Source organism: Solanum pennellii, chromosome 12 (genome assembly GCF_001406875.1).
Source record: "Solanum pennellii chromosome 12, SPENNV200".
NCBI lineage: Eukaryota > Viridiplantae > Streptophyta > Magnoliopsida > Solanales > Solanaceae > Solanum > Solanum pennellii.
In genome coordinates, this window is record NC_028648.1 from 70,896,149 (window position 1) to 70,910,016 (window position 13,868).

General features: G+C 33.8%; 1 non-coding gene across 1 annotated transcript; it reads left to right on the forward strand.

Annotated features, from left to right (window-relative positions):
• On the forward strand, positions 1 to 107 carry LOC114075446. The gene has a single exon (XR_003575893.1). It is a non-coding gene; the product is annotated as a small nucleolar RNA R71 (small nucleolar RNA).
• The last annotated feature ends 13,761 nt before the right edge of the window (positions 108 to 13,868 follow it).

Consider the following 13,868-nt stretch of genomic DNA (forward strand, 5'->3'; position numbering starts at 1 on the left):
TGATGTTGATGAGGGCAGCTCATCAACATCGATTTAAAACTGTCCCAAGCTTGGTATAATTTTTCTCCACCTTTTTGTCTAAAACTTAAGATATCACTCTTCAATTTAGCTGTTTCCACATGGATAAAAATCTTATGAGGAAATTTTGTGCTAAATCATCCCAGTTGGTGATTGAGTTCGCAGGATCTAAACTCAATCATCTTTTTGCTTCCCCAAGGAAAGAGAAGGGGAATAAAGTGAGCCTCACGTAATCTTTGTTCATTGAAGGTGGAGTGTAAGTATCACCGATGTCGAGGAAATTCTTTATATGAACTGTAGGATCCTCGTGTAATAAACTAGTAAACCGCCCATTTGTGTGCAAAATTTGCACCATACTCGGCGTTAAAACCTCCCACCAGGTTCAGGTTTCTGAATGCACAAAGTGACATCAGTGGGGTTGGGATTTCCATGTATCATACTTTCAAAGTAGCCATTGTCTCAGGTTCTTCTTTTTCTTCTTTTGTTATAGAAGATTCTGGTTCACCAATGACAAGATGAATGAATATGCTAATCATGCCAGCTTTCTATGTAAGTGCACAAATCTTTCACGCTCTGAGGGAGGCACTAGCAATCCTGGATCGTCGTCCAGCTTGGAGTTTCAAAACAACATGCATCAATGGGATGCTAAGATAAAGTTGTCAACACTTGCATTTTAACTTCGGAGATCACAAAAATCAAATACTTTATAATACTAAAGTTCCCGGCAGCGGCTTCAAAAACTTGTTGCATCCAAATTTCTCATGCAAGTGCACGTGATCATACAAGTAATAAATTGGCTCTTTTTTGAGAGTCCGGTATCATACCCACAGGGAATCACACTTAAAACAAACAATTTCTCTAACTTTCAATTAAACACAAGTGTATCTCTTGATTTCAAAAATTATTTATTTTCTACTTCTAATTTTATAACGAAATATAACAAACAAGATTCAATTATAAAGGTTTCAGACAGTGATTTGGGAAAGGTCCAGGGCTACAACTTCTACGAGGATTAATGCAATCAATATAATTTAAATGTTTAATTATCAACTATCGGATCACAGGGTTAGATGTGTGATCATGGTCTCCCGACCTATAATCACTTGCGATAAATAACATCCTAACTACATCTTTGAGCGGGGATAGGATTATTAAGTATCAAGCATTACACTATATTCCTGTATAGTTACCCAAGCAAGGTTTCTAGGTATATTCCTATCCTAGAAACGAATCAACCCTAGCTATTTAGAGTTAAACAATATTGTTATGTTCCAGGGTATATCTTCTTATTCTTCTCGTGAGTTCAATTTGGATAATGAATTTATTTGTATGGTGACCAATCATGAAATATGGAAAATAAAAACATAAAGAAAGATTCATATGATACTTAACATTAACCCAATAATAAACGCAAGAGAATATATTCATCTTGCAGCCACAACTCTAGTACTAGGATATTTTTCTACTCATAATTCAAAAATCATCATACAATGTTTTTGAATCATCAAACGATTGAAAGAAAAAGAGTTTGAGAAATAACCCTAAAACTGTAGATAACGTACTCCCAAAGTTGTCGTTCTTCAAAACCTAGAAAAAGAATAATTTATAAAATATAATAATGACCTATTCATACTAAAAGTCAAAACGGCCAATTTAGGGACTCAGGCGCGCGACACGGAGGATGCTTCAACTTTTGCTTCTAGTCGTCTTGAACTTCTCTGCAACACGGACGTAGCACAGAGTGCTCTGCCTTGATTTGCATTTCTACGATCATAATTTCACTCCCTCTCCGTGACGTGGAGAGGGCACAAAGTGTTCTACCTAGAATTGACCTTCGCAACCCACATTTTGAATTTTTCTCCGCGATGCAGAGAGAGAATTAGATTCCTTGGTGTATTTATTCAACTTCTTCTTTGACCTCTTTTTGCCTTAAATCTTTTGGGTTCCTCCTTAGTATATTTTTGTGCTTGTTTATCCAATTCAATTTGCCTACACAACTAATCATGTTGGTTTTCGTAAACAAACAAACGACTCGATAAGAGTACACACACACACACACACACACACATATATATATATATATATGTATGTATGTATGTATGTATATATATATGTATGTATGTATGTATGTATATATATATGTATGTATGTATGTATGTATGTATATATGTATGTATATCAAGCTAGGAATAAATGCGAGCATAATTATATTTAGGCATGTAAATATGCCTAAGATCATGCAACTATGCGAGGAGGTTTCCCATAAAGATGATAGGCTCAGTTATATGTGTCTTCGGAAAAAATCGAGTTTGAGGTATGATGTAGTTGTCACTACTGCTACCTTTATATGTGCCCGGATAACTATTGTTTTGTGTGATGTGGGTTCTACTTATTCATACGTGTCGGCTCAATTGCTTTGGTGTTTGAGGTGGTTTGCGATAAACTTGATGCCCTCATCCATGTTTCTACCCTAGTTGAAGAGTCAGTCATAGTCACCCTTATATATCGTGTTTGTCTTGTTGTGTTTATGGTTTTTAGACTTGGATTGATTTGGTCATGTTGGATATGACTGATGTGATATAATCTTAAGCATGACTTGATTTCCCCCTATTATATTGGGCTTAATTGTAATGCTAAATGGGTAAATCTAGAGATTTCTCGTGGGAAAATATTATAGTGGGAAGAAGTGTACAAGCCTAAGCTAGCTAAGATCATATCTTCCATTTAGGCTTGGAAACTAGTGGAAAAGGGTTCTTTTTCTTATTTGGCTTATGTTCGTGATGTTGAGGTTGAATCTCCCTCCATAGAGTCTATTCCTATGGTATTTCAGTTTTAAGAAAGTGTTTCCTACGGATTGTCCTGGTATGCCTCTATATAGAAATGTAGATTTCTACATTAACTTGGAAACTGAAACTCGCCTCATTTCCATCCCTCCATATCGTATGGCTACAATAGAATTAAGAGAGACTAATTCTCAAATCCAAGAGACTAATGCCTAAATGCAAGAGCTTCTTGATAAAGTGTTCATCCGTCTTAGTGTTTCCAAGTGGGGTGCTTTTTTCATGTTTGTTAAGAAGAAGGAGGGTAGTACGAGGAGTGATGATTCTATCTTAATCCATAAGGGAGTGGATTGATACCAAAATGACAAGCTTATGGATAAAAAAAGTTCCATTGAGTACACTTGGGTGAAGGAAATAGAAGATTTTAGTAAGAATGTGTGTACGAAGATTGGGTTAGTCCTTTAAATTTGATGAGTATACCTGAGTTTTGGGTGTCATGTTGATGAAAAGGTTTACTTCATAGTTTCATGGTTTACTGAGCATAATGGTAATAAGAGTTCATGATGGATTGTGACGGGATGTAATTATATAATAAAATTATTGGTTAAGTGAATCTTTGCATAGTAAATTACGACTTGCGAGTACCTAATGTTGTGATTTTCTAATAAGTGGTGAGTAAATGGGTGTACGGAATGTTTTAAGAGATAGTGGGAAACCACTCAAATATAATTTTAAAGAGCTAGATTTATAATGAAGAAAAATATAGTGAAATGTAGTACAACCTTAAGAGAGAGGATAGAACAAGAATATTTTATTTGGTTGCGAAGGCTAAAGAGATATCCTTAGAGGGGTAGATAATTGGTGTTCAAAGGCACGTGATTTCATTTGTTTTGTCGTGACAAATCTGGGACTTAAGAAAGGAGTGTACAAACATTAACTCGAGGGTGATGAAAAGTACTTTAATTTTGTTTTTGAGTTTAGTAATAAGTACGATTAAACTTTTGACGAAGGATATTGTAAGATCGCCGGAGATGTGATCAATGATAAGGACCCATGAATTCGTAAGAATCTTTAAAGTATAAGCTAATGTTGATTAATATGGGAATTGTATTCTACAGTTGAATTTACAATTTAGATTTTTCATTTTAAGTCTACATCCGTGGTAATATATTTTGTTAAGGCATAAATTTTCAAGGTGAGAAATAATGAATTTTATCAAGTATTGAGCATTTGAAAGGACTTGCACTTTGATTGAGTTGTTATTTGAGCATTTGAAAGGACTTGCACTTTGATTAAGTTGTAAATTAGTTGATTACTTTTGATTGTTAAAGTATATAAGAATTGTTTTCATTTTAAAATTGTTTGCTTAGAATAAAGTAAATGATCGGAGTGTTTATGATAGTTGTTAGTATTGAGAGTTTGGGCTTCACTGAAAGTTTATGGAAGAGTATGTAGAGTCAAGTGTATAGAGATGGTTGGTATTGACTCTTCAAAGAAAAAACTTTCATGTTATTCAATAAATTCTTATGTGATCATTTATTTCATTTTGTACATGGTTGTGAGTGTAATGCACTAGCTTAGCTCACATGTGATTTCATTTTGTGGGTGAACCTCTAGTGGTGGATTAGGTGTACTGATCCTGCAATGTTCTCTTGGTTGAGTGAGATGATTTGGAAAATTTTGGTTATTTCAGATGACTTATGTGATGTTTTCTGGAGTTGTGAAAGTATTTCAATGGTTTTACATGTACCAACTTGCTTATGAGATTTTATATAAATGCTGCTATGCATATTTTATGGTTGTCTGACAATCTTAATATTCATCTAGTCGTCGGGGTCATTATCGACTATGTGTCGTTGAATGTGGGGATCGTTGGGTCCAACTCTATTGTTCTTTAGAGGTAACCTACAATTACTAAATTTAACATTTTAATAGTGTTATTGAAGGGTTTTTATTTTTGGACATATTCCTTAATAAGTATTTGAGTTATAACTTAAGCTCATGAAAATTTGGGATGTGAGATACAGATGTTGATAAGGACTATTATTGTTTGGGTATTATGAATGTCCGTAGGTTGGTTCAAGTTCACCTCTAATTGTGAGAAGTGTAGATTTAAGATTTTATCATGGTTATGTGAGAAAGAATTTGTCCTAATGTTTGTGTCAAAGTCCTTGATAATATCTGGCAGACGTTTGAACGATTAAACTTTGGTGGTTATTCAAATAACTTTATTGTTAGTTATGTGTACACACAACAATAATTATCACTCGAATATTGTGATGACTTCATTGAGTCATTGTATGAGAGAATGTGTAGGTATTCAATTGGTTGGTTTTAGGACGAAGATTATATCATAAAGTGAGACTCAATATTATTAAACAAGACCTTCATATCAGGAAGAACCATTTGAAATTCTTGATCACGATGTTCGGAAGCTAAGGAAGTGTGAGACAAGTATCCCTAGTAATTCGACGTTCAGATACTACTCTACCCTTACTTTAGCCAGTTGTTCCTATTTGATCACTCGGAGATGAGTGATGGGTAAATTGGTATCTATTGTAATGATCTGATTTCTGTCGTTAGAGAAAATCCAAGGAGGAAAGAATTGGGGCCATAAAACGTTTTTGTAGTAACCTGAGATTTCCTAGCCTAGTCCAGATTTGAACGAAATCAGAGTCAGTGAGATCTATGGAAATATGGTGACAAATGAGAGATCTATTAACGAATTTTATTATATGAGTTGATAGATAAGACTTTAAGGAACCCGTACAACTTTACGAAATCAAATTAGGCGAGTAAAACTCCAAAAATAATCTTAGCGTGAACATGTTACATTCTGTCTTCTTACATCCAGCTTTAGCGATAGGTTCCGCCGTAGCGGGACAATCACGACATAGGGTAAACCCTCCAAAAATGCTATATTATGCAAAAGTTTGTTCTTAAGAGCTAAGAAACGATCCAGGGATATTTCTTGAAGGTTTTCCACCTCTTTTAGCACTAAATGTAAGTATTTTACTCCCCTAATTCCTTCTTTGAAATGTAGAACCTATTTACTTGGGTTATTATCGATTGGGGTGGGGGGAGCATTTGATCTAGATTTCATGGTGGGAACAACCCTAATTGAGATCATAGGTTGATCTAGGATTGATAGAATTGTTAGTAATCAGGGTAATAATGTTTGTTTATTGAATCCCGTATTATAATTGTTTTTGGTAGACCAAGAACAAGCGGAACGAATCCGGAAAAGGAAGGATCAAGTTTTTTAGGGTTCCAAGTTTGTTTCGAGGTAGATGATGATTGTGATTTTATGATTATGTGGTATATGTATGTTCTTGCTTCATTATGATGCATGTATGTATGCGAATGATGCATGATATATCACATTAATTGTAAATAAGTATGAAGAATAACTATATACCACAAACCACTTCTTAATTGCATGATTATTGTGAAATATACATTGTGACTGTGATTGTGGTGTGTTGATTGAATCGGTTTCCACGTTATGGAAAAATTAACTGAGATCGATTGCCACATTCTGATATAACTAATTGGAATTGGTTGCCACGTTCTGGCATAAAAATGAGATCGATTTTCACGTTCCGGCATAACATTGGATCGGGTATCACATTTTGGTATGCTAACTTTTTGGGTTTGGGTTCCATGAGAGGACCAACCACTTAACATAATTATGTACATGGACAAGGTAAATTTGAACATGGTTCGTAATCATAAGTGGTACTGTAGATGTTCGGTGTACGTTAATGATGTTGTGATGAATTACATATGTTTCACTTGATGGGATAGACGCGTGATTCTACCAGTACAAGATGATTTTGTATTGATATTGCACTTACTCTTTCTTTGTTGAGTACATGACATCTTTAAGTGACTATTGACATACCTCATTTAGAAGATCAATGATCATCACCGGATTCAAGGGTAAGCATTTTTTTCAGGATGGCATGAATCTATCTTGTTTAAGTCCACTTTTTTTGGACTCAGACTATTTCTTTGAGGTGTTTGTTTAGTTTCGGGGTTGTACCCTTGCTTAGGCTTTTCGTTAGTAGAGTTTTGGTAATATGACTTTCAGGTTCTTAGTGTTAAGACTTTCACATTAATTTTGGTTAAGTTATTTGTTTAAATCTTTGGGTTTAAGGGAACTCTGTATTCTTATAGTCATTTAAACCTGCTTCCGTATCTTTAAATGCATAGTTTTTGGTTAGGTCGTCTAGTCTGGCTTTCAGTAATGACTCTTCCATCGGAAGGTTAGTGTGGGTGCTAATCACGATGGTCTGGGTCATGAAAAAATTAGATCAACTTCTATGTATACTGTCACACCCCTATTTTCCTCTCAAAATTGAATTGCTTGTTTTGAAAGAAAGAGTTTTTCCAATTAAAGTGACATTTTAAAAAGTGATTATTTTATTTCAGAGTCGCCACTTGAAATTGAGTTTTGGTGTTTCAAGTCACCTTATTTACATCCCTAATCAAAAGGAAGTTGACTCGTTATTTTATGGTCTGCGAAATCAAAAATCAGGTAAGAAATTCTGTTGCTCGAAGGGAAGCTATTAGGCACCCCTCGATCCCGTGGTTCTAGCACGGTTGCTTTATTGACTTTTATGACTTAACTTTAATTTTTTTTAATATATTATTTAACTTTTAAAAAAAATATTATGTGCCCTCATTCTTTGATTTATTTGTAAATATTTAAAATTATCATATCTTATTAATATATGTTCATTAAATAAAAAATATATATGTGCATGAATTAAATCAAACAAAGTAAAGTAAGAGATTCTATCTTTTTTTAATCATTACTTTTATTATTACGTGTCTTTTCTTCTTTTTTACCTTTTCATTATTATTATTATTATTATTATTATTATTATTATTATTATTATTATTATTATTGTTATACTCTCAAGGTTTTATTTGTTTTTTAAAAATTTAATTTAAATTTTTTAAAAAGTTTTGACAAAGAAACTTTCTAAAAAAAATTATTTCCTTTTCAATTGCATGTTTTTTTTAAATATTATTTTTATACTTCTGTTTCTTTTTTTTCTTTTTGTTTTCTCTTTTTTCCCTTTTCTATTATATTCTTTCTCACGTTTTTTTTTTAACTTTTCATTATTATTATTATTATTATTATTATTATTATTATTATGTTTTTCTTCCCTTTTTTATTTGATTTTTTTTACGTCATTGGCATTAAAATAAAAATTTACTAACTAAAATTAATATATTTACATAATAACTACACATATTATTATTATAAAATTAACATATTTACATAATATGACACATATTATCATTATAAAACTAAATATGAGAAATAAGAATAGAATTGGACAATAATTTTACTTAAGTATGAAATAAACTATGGGTTATTTAAATATGAAGTAAACCACGGTTTGTTATAATAATTTCACACAAAATATAACTATATAAAGGATCTAAACATAAAGTTGATATGAAATATTTGAACATACTTCATATAAAAACATAATGGTTTAACCACATGTGAAATTTGACAACTTCAATATAATGCAATCAATGCTTGTATAATCATGATATTAAATTATACAATAAAAATTAAATGGTATCTCTCGCGAAAATTCCACCAAAAGAAAACAATCCGAATAAGGAACTATGAACTAGAAACTACGAAAGTAAACCTCAACTTCAACTTTTGTTTGTGAGTGAAAGCAAAATATGAAATAAAATGTGAGTATATGCTGATTTTTTTTTGTAGGTGATTTTCTTCCCTTTTGTGTGTGTATTTTTTTTCTATTCCTTTACACGTTTTTTTTTCTCCTCCTTTCCTTTATATGTTGTTTTCTCCACTTCTTTGCTGATTTTTTTTCTTTGGATTTATGAAATATTTTTCTTCTCTTTTCCTTTGTACCACTTTTTCTTCCTTTTTTTTTCTTCTCCACCCATTATTAATTTATATATAGTTATGTATATGTGTGTACGTGTGTATAGAAAAGTTGGATTAGTGTAGTGGGGTGGGGGTAAATGGAGAGAAATGGTGAAGTTGGGGTGGGATCATGAGTAGGTTAATTTATTTTAATTATTTTTTTGTAATAAAATAATAATAATATTAATTAAAAAAAATTAAATAGCTAGATTAAAAAAATATAAAAATTAAAATCACTAATTTATTAAAAATTTGAATGAATAAATAAAAATATACCCTAAAGTGTGATTCTACTTTTTGTGATTAACATATCTTTTAAAAATAAACTTAATAAAATAAGATAAAAGTCGAAATATTTATAAAAAATATTAAGCTCTAAAAATGGTATAAAACTTAAATTCGGTCAAAAATTACGTGTCTACAGTTTGCCCCTCTTTGACTGGAAACACGAAGAGTTTTCAAACAAAGAAGTAGACAAAGTGACAAGTTTTGGCCGAACTCTTATTTGAAAGACCAAAATTTGTGCGACTGAGTCCTTGTTTTGGAAAGCCTACATATCCCAGGTTATAAGGGAATCAGGTCACGTATTGTTCAAGGAGATGAGGTGATGAGTTGGAGTTAAATGAGGTTCCATATAGGCTCTAGATCGTGACTCTTATCCTTACATAGAAGTATAAAATTGAAAGCGAATAGTGAAAAGAAAAACAAATGTTCAAACTTCTATCCTTTCAGCTTTTCTTGAATCTTCACTTGAATTTTGACTTTAAGATATCACCTTGATTTTTGGGAGAATATCTTAACCTAGAATTGGAATAGAGGCTGAATTTGCCACTTAGACGAAACTTTTGACATTCTTCAAAATGACAATTTGAAAAATGCTCTTGAATAGCTACGTGTTTTCTTGATCAAAAGTTGAATAGTAAAAGATGTGAGGAAGTCAGGCTGCTACATGCATTGAAGAAGCTAATTTTAACCATCATGGAATTGATCATTCTAAATAAAATTGGAACTTTGTTCTTGAATTTTAAATCCATGTCTCGCTTGAGGAAACCCGAATACCACCACAAATAAAAAATAAACAAAATTTTTGCCGCAGTTTTCAATTGGAAAAATTTTGTGAGTTATTAGCAAATATAAATATAAAACATAAACTCCGACTAGGAAGTGTTTATTTTAGGAGAAAATAAAACTAAAAATCTAGACTAGGAAGTGTTTATCCTATGAGAAAGTAATCTAGTCCCATTATCCAGGAGGATCCTGCTAATCCCATTATCCAGGAGGGTACTGCTAGTCCCATCATCCAGGAGGGTCCTGCTACTCCTATTATCCAGGAGGGTCCTGCTAGTCTCATTATCCAGGAGGGTACTGCTAATCCCATTATTCAAGAGGGTACTGCTAGTCCCATTATCCAGGAGGGTCCTACTAGTCTGATTATCCAGGAGGATCCCGGTAGTCCGATTATCTAGGAGGGTCCTAGTAGTCCGATTATCCAGGAGGGTCCTGGTAGTCCGATTATCCAGGAGGCACCTGGTAGTCCGATTATCCAGGAGGGTCCTGGTAGTCCTATTTATCCAGGAAGGTCCTGCTAATCCCATTATCCAGGCGGGTCCAGCTATTCACATTATCCATGAGGGTCCTGCTAGTCCCATTATCCAGGAGGGTTAGCAGAATCCAGGAGGGTCCTGCTAGTCCCATTATCCAGAAGGGTCCTGCTAGTCCCGTTATCCAAAAGGGTCCTGCTAATCCCATTATCCAGGAGGGTCCTGTTAATCCCATTATTCAGGAGGGTCCTGCTACTCCCATTATCCAGGAGGGTCCTGCTAGTCCCATTATCTAGGTTTGTCCTGGTAATCCCATTATCCAGGAGGGTCCTGCTAGGCCCATTGTTCAGGAGGATTCTGCTAGTCCCATTATCCAGGAGGGTATTGTTAATCCCATTATTCAGGAGGGTCCTGCTAGTCCCATTATCCAGGAGGGTCGTGGTAGTCCCGTTATCCAGGAGGATCCTGCTAATCCCATTGTCCAGGAGGGTCCTGGTAGTCCTATTATCCAAAAGGGTCCTGCTAGTCCCATTATCCAGGAGGGTCCTGCTAATCCCATTATTCATGAGGGTACTGTTAATCCCATTATTGAGGAGGGTCCTTCTAGTCCCATTATCCAGGAGGGTCCTGGTAGTTATATTATCCAGGAGGGTCCTACTAGTTCCATTATCCAGGAGGCTCCTGCTAATCTCATTATTTAGGAGGGTCCTGCTAGTCCCATTATCCAGGAGGGGCCTTCTAATCCCATTATTCAGGAGGGTCCCATTATTCAAGATGGTCCTGTTAATCCCATTATCTAGGAGGGTCCTGGTAGTCCCATTATCCAGGAGGGTCCTGCTAGTTCCATTATCTAGGAGGGTCCTGCTAATCCCATTAATTAGGAGGGGCTTGCTAATCCCATTATTAAGGAGGATTCTGCTATCCCATTATTTAGGAGGGTCCTGCTAATCGTATTATCTAGGAGGGTCCTGCTAATCCCATTATCCAGGAGAGTCCTGCTAGTTCCATTATCCAGTAGGGTCCTGCTAATCCCATTATTCATGAGGGTCCTGCTAATCATATTATCCAGGAGGGTCCTGTTAATCACATTATCCAGGAGGGGCCTGCTAGTAGCACTATCCAGGAGGGTCCTGTTAATCCCATTATCAAGGAGGAACCTGCTAATTCTAAATCTTATATTAAAGAATATCTTATTAAACAGAATCATCAATTAGAATCATCACAATATTTTTTATTTTTAGTCCAATTTGCACTAGAAAATATTTTTTATAAATTATTAGTAGCATGAATGAGAAATATATATTCCCAAAAGAAATGCAAGACAATATGCAATTAGGGAGTTTGTTCCCTAGAAATGAATGATAAAAGCGTGTTTATTTTCTAGAAACGGAAGTGTTTTTTTTAACCAATAAAACTATGCTCAGTTTTTAAATTGATGAATTTTGAGAGTCTTTTTAATTAATCATTTTTATTTATTATTTTTTAAAAAGATGATCCATTTTTTTATCATTGAAGGATATAAGATTTTATTTCGTGAGACCGAGCCCACTGCGAGACTGCCTACGTATCTTGTATAGCAGAATCAGGTCAGACGTAGTTCATAAAGACCTAAAATTATTTTTTATTTTGTCTTGATTTTTTCTACAAAAGACATCTTTTGAGAAATGAATCAATTCATAGTTGACAATGTTTTGACTTTAGTTGGTACCAATAATTAGCATGATGCATATGAGTCATCTTCAACTACTTTTTGACAAATTTGAGGTCAACTTTTCACTATAATTTCAAATGGTATCTCTAACATACTTAAGCGTTTACCTTAACTGATGTTGCCTAAATTAAAGGATAAAGTCATTCATATCTTCATGTTTCAAGTGCCCTCGTAATAAATGAAGTCGTACTTCGCAGAATAGAAGTGTTTCGATCTTAGGACGTTTTATATCAAAGTCACTCACACTCAAAAAAATATTCAATATATGAGATTAAGATACAATATGCTTGGCCCTTATGTAAGTATACATTGATGTGAGAATACACAAAATGAGATCAAATAGGACTTATATTGGCTTGTAACGTAGGTTTGGAGAAAGGTAGGACATTCATTGGGGTAAAATGATTATTTCCTCCTTAAAATTTGCACAACTTTCAATATTTTTTGTTTTCTTGAAATCTTTTTCCCATTCATTTTTTTTTAATTTTCGCTCCTTTCATTTTTTATTATAGTTTTTTTGTCATTTTGCTTGAACTTGGACATACTTGTTCTTTTCACTTTGATATCCAACTTAGATCTCGGCGCTGTTTATGTAATTGATAGTACACACATGGAGGTGAGATCCAGAAAATAGTGCATTTATGCTCTAAAAATGATATATGTGAAGTGGTGGTTATTCAAATAAAAATGTTTCAGGCTCAAAATAGGAGTCTTATGGATAATATGTCATTTGGTAGGCTTGAAAGACACAATCGGATCAAAGAAAGCCTATAATCTTTTCCAAGTTAAATGTTGCTCACAATTTCGCTTTAACCAATATTTAGGCCAAGTCCTAGATCAAAAGTCATTCAATTGAATTTTATATTTAAAGCCCACCACACAATGCACAGGGAACAACGAGGTAGAATTTGTTTTAACCTTAACTTTAAGCAAAATAGTTTCTTAAGTATAACATAAATATATCAAGATATACCAAAAGAATTCTATAGGTCACAACAAAGTTAGTCTGTCCTGTCTAATAGTTTAACACTTTATTATTTTTCGTATGCACAATTGTAAGAATTTTGGTACCAACCAAGTTAAATATTGTTTAAAAATAAAAAAAATCATTTTTTTTGCCCAGTTTTTGTGGCGAGGACTTTTTAGATTTTTTCTTGGTTGGACCGAACCTCAAAATAAGGTTGCCTACGTATATTGTCAAAGCAAGAATCAGGTCGAACGTAGTTCCAAAATATTGTAAACACAACATTATTTTTTATAGGGTACACTTCTATTTTTTAATATTTTTTAAAAGATCATCTAACCCAAGGAGGATTGCTTACGTATCTCATCAAGTTGAGAATCAGGTGTGCATAGTTTATTACATTTTACCTTTTTAATTTATTTCTTAAAAAAATATGTATTCTACCTTCCGAAAACTATTTTTATTTTGGTCACGTTATTTTAAAAATACATATGTTAAACTTTTTGAGATTTTACAAATAATTTCTATATTTATTACTTTAGAGGAAAATCTTTTTTTTAGTTTACTAATTTATTCAAACGTTGCTTGGCATTCAAATAGCATATTTGTAAAATCTAACACATAAACTTGAACTTAATGTTGTAACGACCTGTTTAGTCGTTTTGAGCAGCAGATTTTATTTCTGGAAAAACTGTGTGAGTCGACGGAACCCACGACGGACCGTCATGGGCACGACGGGCCGTCGAGGGGGTCTCGTTCCAAAAGACTTAGACTTCTGAAATTTGGGTACTGAAATCGACTCTCTGAACTTGGCGACGGACCTGCAGGACGAACCGTCGTGGGCACGACGGACCGTCGCAGGTGTCTCGTTCCAGAATACTTAGACTTCTGAAATTTGGGTACTGAAATCGACTCTCTGAACTTGGCGACG